Source organism: Chanos chanos, chromosome 10, assembly GCF_902362185.1.
Source record: "Chanos chanos chromosome 10, fChaCha1.1, whole genome shotgun sequence".
Classification (NCBI taxonomy): Eukaryota; Metazoa; Chordata; class Actinopteri; order Gonorynchiformes; family Chanidae; genus Chanos; species Chanos chanos.
Window position 1 is genome coordinate 9,333,444 of NC_044504.1, and position 20,707 is coordinate 9,354,150.

General features: G+C 41.2%; 1 protein-coding gene across 1 annotated transcript in view; it reads left to right on the top strand.

Moving 5' to 3' along the window:
- Nucleotides 1–20,707, top strand: part of LOC115822763 (protein lifeguard 3-like) — a 110,127-nt gene that overhangs the window by 37,046 nt on the left and 52,374 nt on the right. The gene's annotated exons all lie outside the window — the stretch shown is intronic.

The following is a 20,707-nucleotide window of genomic DNA, read 5'->3' on the forward strand; positions in this document are numbered from 1 at the left end:
AACAAATGTATCCACTGAAATTTACATAAGGTTATTTAACCAATAATCTTAATAAAGAAAACAGAGCAAACACATTAAGAACAATTATTTTGAAATTAAGCATTCGATTTATTATTAGGATGGGTGCTCAGGTGCAGTTTTAAGGTTACTGCCACTGTAATACAAGCAATTTAAATGCTGAAGCAGCCTAATTTTTATTATCATTTAACAAAAAATTTTTCCCAATAAACACATTTGCACTTTTTGAATTTCAGTAACAGAAGCGGTTGCTCTCCATCAAGGCATCATAAATTTGCTCATAATCTAGGAACAACGTTTACCTGTCATTCTCAGTCTTGGACAAAGAAAAAGAAAAAAAGTCCAAAAAATCCCTGGTTTGGAAGCATTTCAAGCTTACTGGTGATGATAAAGAAAAAAGTGGAGTGCCGGATATGCACCCAACAATAAATTTGGGAAACCATCTGAAAAGTGTGAGATTATCTCTGAATTCGTAAAATGGCTATCTTAGTAAATTAAGCTCTACAGTATCGTGAGTTACGCCTAGGTTAAGTTTAGCGTACTGCGCAGATAATCACTGTATTATTTGTGAATGGTTAGATGCATCCTCAGCTATGGAAAGAATGCCAACAGTCAACACCACAAAGACAGAGAACTCTGGATCAAATGATGTAAATAATGTCTATTAAAGAGTGTTGAAAGAAAAAAAGTGTGCAATTTCTCATATTTTATCACCTCTTTACTTATATTATTGAGCAGAAGGTGGAATATCCCGCAACAACAGGCCAAAAGGATGACGTCACGTCACAGACATTCACAGCTTCATTCGAAAAAGGTTGGCTAAAATTCGACCGTCATGAAATGGCATTCAATACAGCGTAATACCAGAGAACATCTCTCTCACTGTGCTTTTCTGCAGAGCATGTGCGAGATTGCAGAACGAAGAGGTGAGGGAGGGGTAGAGCGAGGGGAGACTGTCCACTAGTTAATCGATCGCAGATGACATTGTTCTCTTGTACAGATAAAAAAAAAAAAAATACTAAAATAGGTTTCCAAATATACTTCAGCGGCCGTTAATTTACTGGGGCTTACTTTGGATCGAAAAAGTATAGTTTAGGAACTGGTATCGAAGTCAATGTATCGGTGCCGGTATCGAAATTTTTTAAATGATACTCAGCCCTAGATGGCAGTGTGTATATTCATTGAAAACATACTTTTTAAACTGAAACGTGGCTCCTTTTGACATATAAGGTTTGCACCTGACAACGACTATATTTGATATCTTTACATGTACTGTATGTCAGTCTTAAGCAATCACAAGTGAAGCCACAGAGCAAGGCTAACACTCTGAAGCAAAACGCACCAAAATTCTGAATGAACATAAATATGGTCCTGTAGGCCCCATCACCAAAACCATGTGGACGAAGAGAGTCTAGGAAAATGACCTCTTTCTGTCCTACCAATAACACCTGTAAAGGACATATTTCATAATGATCACAGACACAAATATATGGGTCATCACTGATATATGTAAATACATGAGAGAACGCTAATAACTGACACTGTACACAGAGCATATACTGGTTTGCTTCACTATGCTGCCTACTCCATGCTGGTATTACAGTGCCATCTTTTGAGCCCATGTGTTCCTGGAAACATAAGGTTTGGACATCCATAAATTCCTACAACTTTGCATTTCTAATAGTGTGTTATTGAGTTTGCTGCATCTATGTAACATATTAAGGTATTGTACTCAATAAACCCACTGGCAACCAGATCTCACCCATTTTCCAAGTGGGAACCATGTACAAATTCACAAATTTATATCTTAAGTACAAATTCCCTAATTTATATCTTAAGTCAGTATTTCAAAATGTCTGAATCCACAAGTACATGAAATCCAAAAATTAATGTTGTATGGGAAAGCATGACTGATATACATGTCTGTGGACAGCTTCCTCTATAATCTTGAAACAAGCATTCCCAATCTACAAGTACAGAATGCAAAGGATTATGAAATTCGCTAAGTTATGAAGCCACCCAATGAAAATACAACATGCCAACCCCCCCCCCCCCCCCTCCAAACTGAAGCAAATATCAACTTACATTGCTTTCCATGTTCTGACTTCAGCCTATGCTCCAAAACTCCTCCCCCATGAGGTAAATGGCGCCATCCCGCACAATCAGCTCTTGTGCTGGATGTGTTCTATCCGGGACACATTGTTCAGATAAGAATGATATAAAGTATACCTGTGATTAATCTAACCCTTGAACCGATAGCATGGCCTCAGTCGTGACACATTCAGTGTCTGGAGCTTGCCATCGCCCTTCCTCACAGTCGCCAGACCGGTAAAGGTAAACGGTTCTTGATGCCTATTCTGGAGAGTGTCTCCCACTCTACGTTTCTTGGGGTCCTCCCTGATTGGCACCTCATCACCAGCCTCCAGGGAACACTCTCACCTGCTTTTCTTTCCTTTCTTTCCTTTCCCTTCCCTTTTTTTCTGCTGACTGCTCAGTGCCCTCTCGATGTTGCTGAGAACCTAAAAGATCAGTACATAGAATTTAGTACACTACAACGCATGCAACTGCTGATGTCCTCTATAACTGTCCCAACCATTTAGAGCTTTAATGTCAGTCAATCTCCTATCCAGCTCATCCTCCGGGTCCTTTCCTTCAATTGTTTCTCCCATGGGACACGCATTCATCACCTCTGGGAGATGGAGATGTCGGTGGAAAAGAAGAAGTACAGACTGTACTGTGTGGATCTCTAATTTTTAAGAAAGCTTTTGTAATGCATTTAGATTTCACTTTTAAAACACATGAAGATTTCACTCACTATACAACAACAGTTACGGTAATGGTAGAAAATTTCAGTTTCTGAAAATGATATATTACACACCACCTACAAATAAAAGACCCATTATTGACTGAGATGCAATTTTAATGAAATTGCCAAAAAAAACAAACAAACACTATTATAGAGTAAAAATAATAAGAAAACTGCTCTAGGAGTGCATTGTCTACAGATAAATTATACAACCTAATATCAGTTGGCAAAAATTATTTACAGTGGTGCTGTGTGGTACAGTGCCAGGACTATGGACTGATTTGCTGCGTGATGAGCCATTTTTGTTCAAACCGGTGGCTGCGTGTGGGTTTCGTTTTTGTGGCCATGTGCTTCTGTCTTTCCCCACCTCAAATCCCTGCCTCTCTGCTGATTGGCCAGCCCTTTCCTGATTACTTTTCTAGCACCAGCTGTTTCCTGTTTTCTCTTGACTTGTTTGCCTATTTAAAACCTGTTGTTTCTTTCACCAATGTCAGATCATATATCTGTTTTTCTGGTCTAAGTTCTTGTCCTGTTTCCTGCATCTGCTGATGATTTGTCTACTTGTTTGGATTTAATCTTTCTGGTCTTTCTGGATTTATGGTTTGTGTTTTTGTTTTAGGGACCATGTCTGTTTTGTTTTGCGAACTCTGCCACTTTCTGCCTCTGGATTTTTGCTGTGGACTGTTTACCTGTGTTGACGGTTGGCTTGAGCTTGGACTGTTTGTCTTTAACATGTTGATTACTGCAATAAAAACTTTAATCAAGATTCAGTCTGCAATTGGATCTTTCCTCCATCCACTGACAAAGTAAAGGTCTCTCACTGATAATGCTCCTCTCCTTCATCAGTGTGTTCTACAGTGACTGTGAGACATTGTCGACAATAACCCTCAGTTTGGTGCACATCTTCCCTTTCATCTCTACACTCACTGAGTCCAGACTGACTCCAAGACTCTGCCTTCCTCACTAATATTTTAGTCTGTTGGTGTCCACTGCTTTCATGCCAGTGTCCAAACACACTGAAACAAATGGATGTATGTGATAACACACCCACTTGGTAATTGGTTTGGGGATAGTATGCACTGGACACTGCATTTTAATGTTCAGCGCCTTGAAGATTCTGCTTTTAAGTGGTCAGTAATTAAGAAAGACATAACATTGACTGCTTTAGGGTATGATGCAATCTCAGAAAAGAGGAAGGATAAGTAGCTTAAAACTGACATTACATGACACTGCGTGAAAAGAGGTGTATCCGGACTGGAATACTCCTGTATATTCCCGGATACTCCACAGATAATCGGCTGTATCCGGCAGTTTGCAGCTCTGTTACGCAGCATGGAATACTCCTGAATATGTACCGTGTTTGGGGGTCTGCCTAGAGCCCTTAGTTGCCATGGTGAATAATCCCTTGGGGGTGCTTGCAAGGGAACATTTGCACTTCACACCTTGGGCCACCAGGTATCCTGCAATTGGTCAAAAGTCTTACTTTGGATTGATGGAGCAATGTCTTGCCCCTCCTCTAAAACCCTTCCTCATTGGTCCATTGTGGGTCCCCAGACATGATTTCATATGGTTTATATTATTGATATTATTATTGTTATTATTATTATTATTATTGGTGGTGTTGTTTTATGTGGGCAGACTCCTCTTGCGCCTCTTTGATGGGACTCCATCCTGTCCAACCGCCGAATAACATTCTCCATGAACGTTTACTGCTGTTCAGACCTCTTCTTAAAAATGCGTTTAACGGGGACACCAGTTGTTTGTTTTCGTTCGGACTCGGCGTTGGAAAAATTGGATATCCCCGGTGCACGAGTAGCCTCTCCACTCCGCTGTCCGTTCGAAAACTCAAGTGTTCTTTTGCAAGCCATCTTCAAAATGCACACTATCGACAGAATACGGAGTACAACTTCTGTAATCCTTCAGTGACTTGCTTCTCCTACGTACAGGTAACCCCTTCCCCAAAGCAAATTTCGCGCTGCATTTGCACACAATGCTATTGGTTACTGTCACTCTACGCCATGCACGCACAGAAAACTGATTGGACAGGACTCAACCTTAGATTCTAAGTGGGTTGTTTGAAAATGGGGCGTCTCCTCGTACTGAGGATAAACATTCCAAACAAACAAGTGAGGAACAACAACAACAAAAACTCCTATGCCCGGTAAACTTAAAAAAAAAACCTCCCGTATCCTTTGTCCCGCATCCCTCATACTGAGATAATGTCCCACATTTTCGTTGGTCGTTTAGTTTTTAACTGTCAGAAATAAAAAATATATGGATCCACTGTTTTACCCGCCCGGCACATGAGCTGCCTATGCAGTTGCGGCATAGTTTCTAATCTATTTAATAGCACTATGTCAAAAGCAGTAAAAATGCAACATAGCCGAGTTTTTTTAAAGCCTTGCTTTCACCAAATGGCTGAGAGGAGAGCATTGAGGGCAGTCATCAAGAGGCTGTGGCGGCAGTCAATCAAACTGTGCAGATGTGGGGCCGACGAATTTCTTTGCTACATCACAAAAACCAAACTTTGTAAAACTTTACAGATATGAAGGTAAACGCTGTCAGCCGACATCATGGTCAAAAAGAAAGGAAAAAGTTCTTTTATCCCTCCTCACCATGCTACTCATCCAATAGAGATTTTGGCTTGATATAAAGATTTGCATTGAAATTGTTTTATTTTATGCAATATTTTATTTTGAGCCTTATTTATTCTTATAGTTGGATTTGGTCAGGGGTTTAACTTGAAAGACCTGAGCTGTATGATGCCTGCTGCTTTGCTTAAGTACAGTTGCCTTTGATGGGCCTGTAATGGCCAATGCATGTTGGATGTGTATCAATACACGTGTATACAAGTGTTTCTTAGACTGACATTATATAAGTTTTACCTTATTTCTCAGCATTAGTAACATGTCCCACATTGTCCCACACAAACTTACTACTTGTCCCCCATTTGGTCTGTTTGCATCTGATCACCCAATACCTTTGACCCCAAGTAAAGGACAGTTGCATAACCATCAAATATGTAATTAATGAACCTCTCATTTAGACTTTTTTTTTAAAATTATGTTTTCAGTGTGTTTTTGTATGCTCCATTTGAAGAGTACATTGTAATTTAGCTGCACGACAGAGCAATGACATTAAAGGCTACATGGGCCTACCACTGCTGTATTATACACCATGCAGCACCTAACAAGTTTGTGTGGTTATCAAAATATCGGCTAAATATTACATATAGGCTAACTGATAGAAAGTAACAGCGAGGAAGGGGGGCAGGCTTCTATACCCAGTCCCACCTAGACCACTGACTGTTATTAGCATTTGAAAGGCCAAGCCATCAGCTAACGACTGTGGTCACGCAGATGCCCGAAAACCTCCGTCTAACAGCTGTATTCAGACATTTGCGGAAGTTTTCATAACAAAGTTCTGCAGGCATCCGAATACCTCCAGAAAACAGCAGGATTAGCAGAAGTTTACTTTGTCCAGATATTTCCGAATACACCACTTTTCACGCAGTGTGACATGCCATGATTTTTACAAAGTGCATTAAATTTGCAAGGCTTTAAAATATGTATGGGGGGGTATAGGAAGTGAAATATACTTTTTGGCTGTCTCCCTTAGAGGGCCAATAAGGTCTATTCCCACCACTTCCCATGCCTCTTATAACCTGTGGAGATGTGTGCTATTAGCATATTACCTTGCACAAGTCTTCTCATAGCAATTGTGCATTAGGCAGTAGACCCTACCTTGACTGGATGCAGAACTGGTGCCATCATCTTAATTGGGTCATTCAGTTGACAGTGATAACATTTGACCTGATGTAGGGATTCATTGTTTAAAACAGAAATTAAATGTCATGCGTATTGGAAAGACAAGCCTGATAAAATGTGAAATCTGAAGTTGAATAAAAAGTAAACTGCAGAATGATCTGGTCTGCACAGGTACTCACAGCAAGAGCACTGTGTGAAAGTCATGATGTTCAATTCAATACTATGAAACACTCAATCTGCATCCAATCTGCGGCCTCTTTCCTTAAACAGGACCAGTAATATCCGGCAACCACCCTGTCTCTGGTGCTCCTCACACTATTGTGGTTGGTGTGGCACTCTTTCAGTATTGCCTGCTTTTGTCCATCAGGCAGAACAGCAAGCCTCACGTACAGCCTGCTGGGGCCAGTATAGAACAGTATAGTCTGTTTGGAGAGAAGAAAAAAAAGACACACTTCACTGACTTGCTTCCATGGCTTTACATTAACACTAGCCAACTAGAAAAAAAGGGTGAATATTCACAGTGGCAAGATTTACTGCGTTAGAGTCAGTTCTGCTTTGGATATTCATTTGATATTTAGCTAATTGGTCTATTAAACACTCTGACCATTTGAATTTATGATGTCAAACACATTACAAAAGACACAGATCAAGACTCCTCACCAAACCCAGTGCTGTTAAATCTTGTCTGGAAATCACATATGAATATTATCAACTTACCACAAGACCTTTAAAGAACTTTGAAATATATTTGACAATCATGGCATACCAGGACCTACATGTATGTTTATCATTATATGTTTATAGATCTATCATTCTTCCTCATGATTATATGTGAAATAATGTCAAGCCAAGTGTAGAGCACATACCACAAAATTTGTATTAGAAAATGTACATGGTGGACAAGAATGTTAACTTCAAGCCCTATTTTGGCGAACATTAGCTAACGTTGACTAGTGATAACTGGCTAACGTTAGTTACCTTTTAGGACGTAGTTATCAGCCACCCGGGTGACTGTCTTTCGCCCAACCTTGTCCAGTAGTGGTGCTATTTTCCGGCTCTCTAGATATTGCTTGGAGGGTTGTGAAGAACTCGGTATCAGACATAGCCCAATCTCGTATCACTAGTTAATTTCACTAATTTGATACCAACTCCTGTTGCCACGTCTCCGACGAGATCCCAGCCACGACTTTCAAAATGGTCATGCGAGAATTAGAGCGAGGTAAAAAAAAAAAATGCCACATGCACGTAACGGATTGGACAGTCACTGCATGAAAAGTGGTGTATTCGGAAATATCCAGACAAAGTAAACTTCCGCCAAACCTGCTGTTTGCCGGAGGTATTCGGATGCCCGCAGAACTTTGCGGACTTGAAAACTCCCGCAAATGTCCGAATACAGCTGTTAGACGGAGGTTTTCAGGCATCCGCGTGACCACAGTCGTTAGCTGATGGCTTGGCCTTTCAAATGCTAATAACAGTCAGTGGTCTAGGTGGGACTGGGTACAGAAGCCTGCCCCCCTTCCTCGCTGTAACTTTCTATCAGTTAGCCTATGTTACGTCTCCGGTGGAGTGTGGTGTCTAGGGGTATGTAGGGAGACATAGCAAAAAGGAACCCACCACCTGTGCTGGTTTTGGGACGGTGTGATGGGGGAGAAAAACACGGACACTGGGAATTAGTGTAAAAGAAAGTGCACAATATATTTAGAATATTTACAGAGTGATATTTACAAAATATTTACAAACACACACAAAAACACACAAAGGTGGGAGAGGACGATAGACGGTGCCAAAGAAATGAAACTAGTAAAACAAAAACCACCCTGTCTACACCGAAATCTACACACACAGTGCATCCAGCGTCTTTAAATGTTGGCACTCCACGTCTGGTTGGCTAAACCACGAGGGGCACTCCCTCCCTGGTTGGTCGAACAGGAGAGGGGGGCGGGGCACAACATCAGGCCAGAGGGTTCTGCATACCGGACAAGAATACAATTGGGTTATGATCGGTGTACACCACCACCGGGAGTGAGCTAGACCTGACATAAACTTCAAAGTGCTGCAGAGCAAACAGGAGGGCCAGACATTCCTTTTCAACCGTAGAATAGTTACACTGATGCTTATTGAACTTTTTCGAGAAATAACTAAGTGGATGAACAATGCCACGGTCATCCTCTTGTAATAACACTGCCCCAGCCCCAGTGGCACTGGCATCCACCTCTAGCTTTAATGGTCTGCTGTAATCAGGGGCATTGAGAACAGGTGCATGGCACAATAGCATCTTCACACGCTCAAATGACTCCTGACACTCAGGCGTCCAGACAAACTCCCGGGAAGGACTTAATAGACTAGTAAGAGGAGCAACTACGGTGGAAAAATTTTGGCAAATATTAACCCACCATACCCAGGAAACGCCAGAGTTGCCGTCTAGTATCGGGCACAGGGAAACAGTGGATGGACTCTACTTTAGCATCCACGGGTCTTACCTGCCCTTGGCCAACTATCTTACCCAGGTAAGTTACGGTGGTTTTACCAAATTCACACTTCGCCAAGTTAAGAGTCAAAGACGCAGAGTGCAGACGACCAAAAACTAATCACAGTATTTCCATGTGCGTCTGCCAATCGGAAGAATACACTACGAGGTCGTCTAGATAAGCTTCACAGTTAGGTACCCCCTCTAAAACGATAGACATGAGCCGCTGAAAAGTAGCCGGAGCATTCCGCATCCCAAATGCCATGACTGAGTACTGAAGGAAATGATCAGGTGTCACAAAGGCAGAGATTTCAGCAGCACGGGAAGTTAACGGGACCTGCCAATATCCTTTTAATAGGTCAAGTTTACTTACGAACTTCGCCGAACTGACTCTGTCGATACAATCCTCCATACGAGGCAGAGGGAAGGACTCAGGCACGGTCACCGCATTCACCTTACGGTAGTCTGTGCAAAAACGGGCTGTGCCATCACTTTTGGGTACCAATATGCATGGTGAACTCCAAGGACTAGTGCTAGGCTGGGCAAGGCCGTGATCAAGCAGGTATGACACCTCCTGCCGCATTAAAGTGTGCTTGGTTGGGTTTAGACGGTAAGCATGTTGCTTAATTGGCTTAGCTACATCTACATCAAAGTCATGTTTTAACACATTGGTTTGGGTGGGCACATCATTAAACAAAGAGGGGTATTCATGTACTAACCGTAGCACATCTGCTTGCTGCAGGGGATCTAAATGAGTGAGGCTACGAGGAAGCTCTTGTAAAGCAGGAGAATTCTGCAGCCTGGCACACTGCTCCGGCGTGCTCCGCAGCAAGAGGCCATCTTCATCCTCGCCAACGGTCAGCACCAGCACAGTGGCTACTGAGGGAGCTGGAGTTTTCGCCACTGAACAGGGGGCTTCCGACGCCTGACCACGCACACAATAGCGCTTCAACATGTTGATGTGACATACGCGAGTTTGATGCTTTCGGTCAGGCGTCTGAATTACATAATCAGTTTCTGAGAGCTTATAGTCCACCACATAGCTTACTGAAATACCAGTCATTTTATGATGGCATTAAAGCCTTGATCTCTAATGTGATGACTGATGAATCTGTGGCATCCTACACTTCGAAATGGGAATTCTTGAAATTTAAAATTCGGGAATATTCTATACATTTTGGAAAATTGCACAGCAGGAGTAACAAATTATCAGAGCTTAACATCATTAAAGAAATAAACACCTGCTGCAGTAAGACATCACCTACTGACAATGATAAACAGCATTTCCGGTTTCCGGTTCGTACCTGTGCAAGCCTGCTGCTGCTGTTGTGCTGATTATTCGTCACTGCTCTACGGTCTGTCTCTAACATTTACGTTGTGCTGCGCTTCTAATCTTGTAATATTGTGTGCTTGTTTTAATCTCGCTCTCTGTCTGCTTCGTTAACGTTACCTATCAACACATTCTTTCTACTGTTTGGCTGCTAGCGTGCTAACACCAGCCTAGCATTCTTGCTAACCTTATTTGCACAGCAATAGTGTGTTGATAGTTCACGTTTACGTTACCTCTCTTTATCTGCCACTATGTCTTGCTCTCTCTGCCTCGCTCTCGTAGAGAAGTTGTCTCTCCTAGAGAGACGTGTCCGTCAGCTAGAACAAGGCAGCGCTAGCCCTAGTTTTATTACTATAGATACGACGGGCACCCCAGATAGCATTAGTTTAGCCTCTGAGCCGATTAGCGGCTCAGTCTCTCCCTTTAGTGCAGTTTCGCTGGCGGAAAAGGAGTTTGTTACGGTCATGAGTGGCAGGAGATCTCGCCGACGCCGACACCAGCCGTCATCCGTACGGCCCGACTCACAACCGCTGCCGGTGGTGAATCGCTATGCTACTCTTGTTTCTCCTGCTTGCCGGCCCGGGTCCTCCACCTCCCACGACCGCCCCAAGCCCCGTACCTTAGTTATAGGGGACTCAGTGACCCGAGGGATTAGATTAGCAACGCCAGCCACTGTTACCTGTCTCTCCGGGGCCAGAGCTCCCGACATAGAAGCTAACCTTAGGGTGCTGGCAAACAGGAATAGCCGTATCGATAAGGCACACCGCACAGACACTAGCTATGACAATATCGTTATTCATGTCGGCACCAACGATATTAGAATGAGGCAATCTGAAGTCACAAAAGTCAACATAGCTAGGACTTGTGACTTCGCCAGAAAGATGTGTCGGCATCGATTAATTGTCTCTGGCCCTCTACCAGCTAGGGGTAACGACGAAAGATATAGTAGATTATTGCAACTGAATCGCTGGCTGGCGCAGTTTTGTTTAGATCAGGGATTTGATTTTGTAGATAACTGGCCCTCGTTCTGGGGTCGACCTGGCTTGCTAAAAGCGGACGGCCTGCACCCTAATGGGCATGGCACTGCTGTTTTATCAGGTAACATAGATAGATGTCTGAGTCAGCTATGACATCTTCCACTAGAGCGGGCCAGGTCGCAGGTGATTACAGAACCTGCTAATGAAATCCCCTCAGAGGCTGCTGAGTTCCATGAACCAATGACTCCTCTCCTCCAGCATAAGGCAAAGATTAATTTGACTAGTTATTCATTTAGTGGAGGGGCTTCAGCAGAGACTAGCTCCCTCTGTGAGCCTGGTCCTCATTCTGCCTTAGTTGCTCAACATAACTCGCTCTATGGTCATCCCTCTGTCAGCAGCAATTTGGCTTTTGCTATTAGCGTACTCTCACGCCCTCGCAGACCACGTCGGCCTAGATTTAGACAGCCTATTTCCCACAATAACTTAATTCCTATTCAACTGACCCCCTCTTCCGATTCGATCGTTGTAAGCCCAACAACCCTGAAGTTCGGTTTTATTAATATTAGATCACTCTCCCACAAGGCCTTGCTGGTCAGCGACCTTATTACTGATCTTAGCCTTGACATGATGGGTTTGTGTGAAACTTGGTTGAAGCCAGATGTTTATTTTTCTTTAAATGAAGCCTCACCCCCCAATTATTCCTTTTCACATGCTGCTCGAGCAGCGAAGAAAGGTGGGGGTGTAGCCTTAATTTATAACACTGAATTCTCGCCTAGCATCTTTAATGCACCAAATTTTACCTCCTTTGAGCTGCTCTCTCTGAAACAATCCTGCTCTACCTCACCCTTCCTCATAGTAGTGATCTATCGGCCCCCTGGGCCCTATAGTCAATTTCTCGATGATTTCACTGAATTGATCTCTAGCATTATAACTACGGTGGATAAAATCCTTATAATGGGGGATTTTAATATCCACATCAATGATAGCTCTGATTCTCTTAATAAAGCATTTACTTCTATTTTAGACACTTTTGGCTTCAACCAATACGTCTGCGAGCCCACTCATTCCAATGGCAACACCTTAGATCTTATTCTAGCTCGCGGCCTAACCGTCTCTCATGTGGTTGTTTCTCCCTATTCCACTGCCTTATCTGACCATTTTCTTGTCACCTTCCAGGTCACGCTCCCCTCTCCTCCTGTAGTCTCCACCGTGGTTCGTCGCTGCCGCCGCATTAATGCTTCCACCACTGCCGCACTTGCTAACTTACTTCCTGCTGCCCTCAGCTCTCTCAATGATCAACAAGGGTCTTTGAACGATCTGACAGACAGTATAAACTGTACCCTCCGCAATGCTTTAGATACGGTAGCACCATTAACGCTAAAAAATAGGCGTAAACATAGAACACCCTGGTTTAATAATGATACACGTGTATTGAAGCAAGCATGCAGAAGATTTGAACGAAACTGGCGCGCCACTAAGCTGGAGGTCTTCCGCCTCGCCTGGCATGATAGCTTAATAGCCTATAAATGCGCCCTCTCCACGGCCAAATCCGCCTATTACTCAAGAATAATTAATCTTAATAAAAACAACCCGAGATTTCTATTTGATACAGTATCAAAATTGACCCAGAATCACTCCCCTCAATCCAGTTCTATTACCGCATGCGGCTTTGTCGATTTTTTCTCACAAAAAATAGACTTAATCCGTTGTGATATTAAAAACAGTCAACAAAATCAATGCGCCGGTATACTCCCCATCGCTGCCCCAGAGCCTAATCAGGATGTGCACTCTTTAACCCAATTTGAGCCTATCTCCCTAGACGCGCTCTCCAAACTGGTGCACTCCGCTAAACCAGCCTCTTCCCTGCTCGATCCCCTACCCCCTAAACTTTACGTAGAACTTTTCTCGATCCTCGGCCCTACAATCCTCAACCTTTTAAATTTGTCAATTAAGTCGGGCGTTCTACCCTCTGCTTTCAAAACAGCCGTGATTAGCCCCCTACTTAAAAGACCTAACTTCGACCCAGAAAGCTTGAATAATTATAGACCAATCTCTAATCTCCCGTTTCTTTCTAAAATACTCGAAAAAATTGTCGCTGCGCAACTCATCGCATACATGTCCTCCAACAGCCTCTTTGAAGTGTTTCAGTCAGGCTTTAGGCGTTTTCATTCCACTGAAACCGCATTAACTAAAGTGACTAATGATGTATTACTAGCCATGGATGCTGGTGATACCTCATTACTTATTCTTCTCGATCTGAGTGCAGCATTCGACACAGTCGATCACACCATATTGTTAAAGCGCCTGGAAAATCAAATTGGCATCCGTGGCCTGGCGCTCTCTTGGTTAAAATCTTATCTCTCAGAGAGAAAGCAGTGTGTCCACTACAATAATGTGACATCTGAGTATCGAGAGCTTAACTGTGGTGTCCCTCAGGGGGCGGTCCTTGGCCCTCTCCTTTTCTCTATCTACATGCTCCCTCTTGGAGACATTATTCGTAGCTATCACATTAACTTCCACTGTTATGCTGATGATACTCAGATCTACTTACCAATCAAGCACAGTGACCGCTCTGAATTGGCTAACCTTGAGGCGTGTCTCTGTGCCATTAAAAATTGGATGTCCTCAAACTTCCTGATGCTTAACGCAGGTAAGACAGAAATGCTAGTCATTGGACCCCCTGTGCATAAGCATCTTTTTAGTAATCTTAAATTAAAATTTGACAACTGCATTCTCTTGCAAAATTCTACAGCTAAAAACCTTGGTGTGATTTTTGACTCTAGTCTCTCGCTTGTCACTCATATCAAGAACACTACCAAAACGGCCTTTTACCATCTCCGCAATATCGCCAAAATTAGGCCCCTACTATGTTTAGCTGATGCAGAAACCATTGTCCATGCATTTGTCACGTCTCGCCTCGACTACTGTAACGTTCTGTACTCTGGCTTGCCCGCCTCTAGCACCAGAAGTCTTCAGCTTGTCCAGAATGCTGCTGCCAGAATCCTGACCCGAACTAGGAAGTTCGATCACATCACTCCCGTCCTGGCTTCCCTTCACTGGCTCCCAGTTCACATGAGGGCTGATTTTAAAGTCCTCCTATTAACATTTAAAATTCTCCATGGGCTTGCACCGGCCTATCTTTCTGATTTAATTACACTCTACGCCCCCCCCCCCGCACCCTGCGCTCTCAGGCTGCTAAATTATTAGTTGTTCCAAAAGTTAAAAAGAAGTCTGCTGGCCATCGCGCCTTTGCCTACCGCGCACCCTTTCTCTGGAACAGCCTACCTATAGATATTAAAGAGGCAAACTGTCTTGCTACCTTTAAAACCAAACTTAAGACTCATTTATTCTCCGTGTCGTATGATAGCATAGTCTCAAACTAATCTTCCGGTATAGCTCAGTCTCTGCTGTAGTCTCTCCTGGCATAGTTTAGCTTAGTAGCTGCCGGCTTAGATACCTCTCATCTTCTCTCTCTCCTCCCTCTCCTCTCCTCTGCTCTTATCTTAACCTGATCAGTTGCTGTCATTAACCTGCTCTCTTCTCTTTGTGTGAGTGGTCGATGTCTGCGCCTGCTTCCTGGATGTGGCACCTTCCCCTGACCGGCTGAATGACTTTGTGCCCTGCTGTCCCTGGCCCTGCTCCCCCACGTGGCCCTGCTCCTCCTGCGCCCTCCTCAGCTACTACTCTTGCAACTTTCAATACAAAATTATCTATAAAATTACTTTTCTTATTTCATCTGTTAAGTGCCGCTACTCCAATTGCTCTCCTTCCCTCCCTCATCTCCTGCATGGCTGTGGCTCATCTGTTTGAGCATGAGTGTCTGGTGTGAATGTGGCTACTTTCTCTTAGGTGTCAACCCCCCCCCCCCCACCCTCCATGCCATCCCTCTTCACCGTCATCCTGATGGCTGCTGCGGCTTCGTGTCCTCCTGCGCTGCTACAGCTGTGCCGTCCACCCCAACTGAGCCCCATGCTGTTGTGTCATTCCTCATACTACCTACCAGTTGTGTTCTCATTTATTATCACTCTGTTGTTTTGTAAATTGCCCTCTGGGCTGGCACCTACTGCACGCCTGGCTGGCCTAGAAGGGGTCTCCTCTCTTTGTGGTCCTTCTCAAGATTTCTCCTATTTTTCCCTAACGTCTGGGTTTTTTGAGGAGTTTTTTCTTGCCCGCTATGAGGATCAAGTCAGGGGGTGCCACCCTGCTCTGTTTTGTTGTAATCCTGTGGGCATGTAAAGCCCTTTGAGACTGTAAACAGTGATATTGGGCTCTAAATAAACTTAAACTTGAACTTGAAACTTGAAATTACAAACTCTGCAAACTAAACTTGATGAAATCTATCTTAGAAAAGCTGAAGGGGCCTATATAAGATCCAGGGCAAAATGGATAGAGGAAGGGGAAAGAAGCACATCATATTTCTGTCGATTAGAAAAGAAAAGGCAGGAGAGAAACTCAATTAAAGCCTTATTAATTAACAACGAAGTAAATACAGATCCGGCTTTGATTGCTAATGAAATAGTTTCTTTCTATAGTAATCTATACTCCTCAGCCTTTTCTATGGATGATGCTGACTCTTTCTTCAGCCATATCAAAGATCTCATTCCCCGCATAGACGATGAGTTTGCAGAGTTGTGTGATGCTGATATTTCTTCTAATGAGCTAGATAAAGCAGTAGAGAGTTTGTCCTTAGACAAATCTCCAGGTAGTGATGGTCTTACAGCCAATTTCTATAGACACTTTTGGGACTTATTGAAGGGTCCATTCTCTCATATGTTAAAAGAAGCAACTGAGAATATGACATTTCCCTCTACTATGAAGCAAGGTATAATAACTCTAATTCCCAAGCCTGGCAAGGACCCCAAAATATTAGATAATCTTAGGCCAATCACTTTATTGAACAATGACTGCAAAACTGTGACCCTTATTTATGCTAACAGATTAAAAAAGAATCTACACAAAATTATAAGTGACTCCCAGTCCGGCTTTATTATTCACAATAATATTCGCTTAGTGCTTGACCTTTTAGATTACAGACATTTAATAGAAGATAATGGTTTTATTTTGTTTCTTGACTTTTATAAAGCATTTGATTCAATTGAGCATCCGTTTATTTGCCACTGTTTAAGGTTATTAGGCTTTGGGGTTAAATTTCAAAACATTATAGAATGTCTTTATGAAAATACAAATAGCTCAATCTCTTTACCAGGAGGAACATCACCCCGATTTACAATTAATCGTGGGGTTAAACAAGGCTGCCCTATTTCTCCTTTTCTCTTTATAATAGCTACAGAAATGCTCTCCATCTTTATTAAAAATTCTAACATCGCTCCATTAGATGTATTCGGGAAACCATTAATAATTAGCCAGTTGGCAGATGATACAACTATCTTTATGAAGCAGCTAACTGAAGTCCCCAAGATACTACAACTTTCTCCAAAGCCTCTGGTTTAAAACTAAACTTGAACAAGTGCGAGTTAATGCCAATTCATGAAAGTAATTTAACTGTGGCATACAACATTCCTATAAAATCCATTGTCAAATACTTAGGCATCCATATATCTAAAGACTCAACTGAAAGGGAAAATATGAATGTGTGGAAGGGGATAGATGAATGCCACACTAGACTTAACTAATGGTTGTTGAGAGACATTAGCTTATTAGGTCATACTTTTTAACTAAATTGGAAAGCATCTGAAGGTGTATCTATCCGGCATACTCAATTGCTATTCCAAATGGAGCTATTAAAAAGATCAAATCAAGTTCATTTTGACTATATTTGGAAAATGAAAATCCACTATGTTAAGAGAGCAGAGATGATCAAATAATTTGAAGATGGAGGCCTACAAGCTATTAATTTTGATTTTATGAATGGAACCTTGAAAATCAATTGGTTAAAATCTTTTTTGAACAACAATAACTTTTGGTACCATATCCCCAGAGAAGTATTCAAGAAATTGGGAGGTATAGAATTTCTACTTAAATGTCATTTCACTATTCAAAGGCTCCCAATTAAATTATCCATTTTACCTCAACAGGTCCTGTTATATTGGAAACTCTTATATAATCACAATTTCACCCCACACAATACACCAATATGGAATAATAGATATATTACAGTCAAAAACAAATCATTGTACAACAAGATCTGGATGGAGAAAGGTATTTGGTCAGTGATTCACTTAGTTGATAGTAGTGGCTATATCATGTCATTTGAGAACTTCTGCCTTAGATACAATTTAATTGGCAATTGTAATATATTTAAATCCATAACTAAAGCCATCCCCAACTCTTTTATATGTCTAATTAAAGGAATTTTAACAAACTTTACTCCTATCACCCCTTGTCTCCAGAGGCAGACAAAGTAAACAACTCCATTACTTGAGTCAAAGTATAGATACTCCTGGTCAAACATTACTCCACTACAAGTAAAAGTTGTTCAGTTCAATTTTTACTTGAGTTAAAGTACTGGAGTACTTGCTTTTAAAAAATACTTAAATATTCAAAAGTACATTTTCTTTTTAATGTCATCGCATTGTTGTATGCATTTACAGAGTCTAAAGACTCTGAAACAACCTACTGAATGCACTGACTTGCTTGTAGAACCTGTTAAGTAAAAAGCTTGTGGAATATGCTACAAAGCCTATAGAAACACAGTTGAACCAAATGCTTCCTCTATAAAAGACAGTGTATAGCTTCATTTAAACAGACACTTGGTTAACTCAGATTGGCCTTAAAAGGATAAACACGTCATAATGTTGTAGGCTAGCTTAATTTTACTTCTACTACATAGCATTGTCTGAAATGTGAAACAGCTGGATGACCATCGTCACCGCTTGATTCCCGCCCCCCTCGTCTTATTGGGACTGGGTCCTATGTGAATCCACTGACCTTACAAATATTACTGTGTTTACCTGACAAGATTAGAACATATATTTCTGAAAGGATTTTTGTCAGTAACGTTAACTCGGCATTTTCGCTAGCTAACTATTAGTATGCGACAGCAGTGGATTCACACAGGACCCGGTGTTATGCCCCAAATGGTTTTCAAGCCAACTGGTTTCCATACGCATACGGGAAGCAATTAGCTTGGAAACCAGTTAATTTCAAAAATGTCAGACATGGACTTAAGATATGGCCATGGCTGCTCTGGTGAGGAACCTTTATCTTTATCATCTTTATCTTCCATTGTAGTAGCCATCAGTAAAACCGCCAAGTTCAGTTGTTAAAAAAAAAATGCAGCACGCACTTGACTGACAGCATTGGAGTAGTTTACTGTGATTGGTTTTTTCCCTGTGATGAACACAATATGGCCTATCGCATTTTAGAAAAGAAAATTTGTCCGCTGACTTCAAAGCTATGCATTAAAGTAACGAGTAACGAGAACATTCATAGAAATGTAGTGGAGTGAAAAGTACAATATTTGTATTTCAAATGTAGTGGAGTAAAAGTCATAAGTTTCCAAAAAAAAAATAACACTCAAGTAAAGTACAGATACTCGAAAAATGTACTTAAGTACAGTACTCAAGTAAATGTACTTCGTTACTGTCCACCTCTGCTTGTCTCCCACAACTTTTAGTTGGAGGCTGTGACTTTAATGAAGTCAAAATTCCAAACAAAACAATTAGAAATATGTTTAATAACATTTCATACCGTGTCTTACAGAAACTCGATTTCAGAAATGTATTCGAAATGTACTATTCATAAGTTACGAACTAAATATTTAAAATTTCCCATAACTCCCAAAGCAAAAGAAATCCATTTTAAAACTTTAAATGGAGTGTACCCATCCAGTGACTTGTTACGAAAGCGTTTTGGAATTGAATCCAGTAATTGTGTATGTTGTGATGATACTGAAACCACTGATCATTTATTTTTCCAATGTATGTATTCTGAAGCATTATGGCTCGATGTACATGACTGGCTTTACCCAAAGGTTTTTCAACTTGAAAACCTTTCTCGAAAAGACATGTTTATGGGCTTGTTATAGACAATAACAAAGATGACTTTCTCATTAATAATATTCTTATTTTTGGAAAATTTTATATACACAAATCAAAGTTTATGAAAGTAAAATCTAAGTTTAGCGTTGTTCATAATGAGTTTCTTTCTTACACAAAAGCCCTTAAAGTTATGAATAATAAAAATGCAATGAAACTGTTAAGTATAATAGAAGAATATGATTTACAAGAAAAGCCCTAGCCCTTTAAGTGTTTTTTTTTTGGGTTGTTTTCTCCCTCCTTTTATTATTAATATTATTGCAATCTTGTCTGTTGTGGTTTATCCTTCTTTGTATTTTTGATATGCACCTGATCCTATTGGTATATATGTGAAGCCATGTTGTTTGTATATGGAAAACTGTTCATTAAAAAAAAGCAAAAAAACCCCAAAACAAAACAAAAAAAAAATCTTGTGAGTTTTCACGTCACTTCCGTGTTTTCTCAGCTACACCTGTAACCTGGCGCGCAGATCACACCGTGATATAAATAGAATGAATGAGATTCACCGTTGTTGTGCCCTGTCTTGGCAGTGACGGAGAAATATTTGAATAATTTATCGTTGACGAGTAAATGTAAACAACCTTTGTATCAATATTTTGCTGTAACTAAATTTAAATCTCAGATTTTGAACTATATGTTTTAAGTTGCGATTAAGTTGCACATGAGCTGCACTTATTTGAATATAGATTTGAACATTTATTTATACAATGCACTTTACGATTTGTACTCAGACTGAAAATTACATTGTGTATATGTAACCAAATCACAGTATCCAGTAGAAATGAACAGACTGGATTGACTTACTGAAATGGAGAATTTATTCAGGGTTTGATAGCTGTTTACTACCTGACTCCAATAAAATTATTGGACTGGAACGTATCCCTCTCCTAGAATACAAAGGATATTATACATCACAATAAATGTTTGTTCAATCCATAAAACAAAGTCTTTCTATAGTATATTACACTGCTTTTGTCCAAAATAAACAAAATGGATTCTTACAACATTTGAATTCACCTCCAAATGATACTTTGAACACTTCAGTTAAACACAAACTCACTAACAAATCCTTTGTGTAGTCCATTCTACCAGATTTGTTCCGTAAAGGTCTCTCGTCTGAAGAAATTGTTCCTTCGCCAAATGTGGGTGTCCTTATCACCATACTTTAGTTCCAACATAAAAAATTGAGAAGAAAAGGAAGGAAGGAAGAAGAAAACAAAACGAAACAAACAAACAAACAAAAAAGGGGGTACACCTCAAAAAAATATTGTATAGAGCTCTATGTGAAAAAAATGTGTAATACTCCAGTTGTCCCGGTAGGGTGACCAGTACAAATCCGTCCACT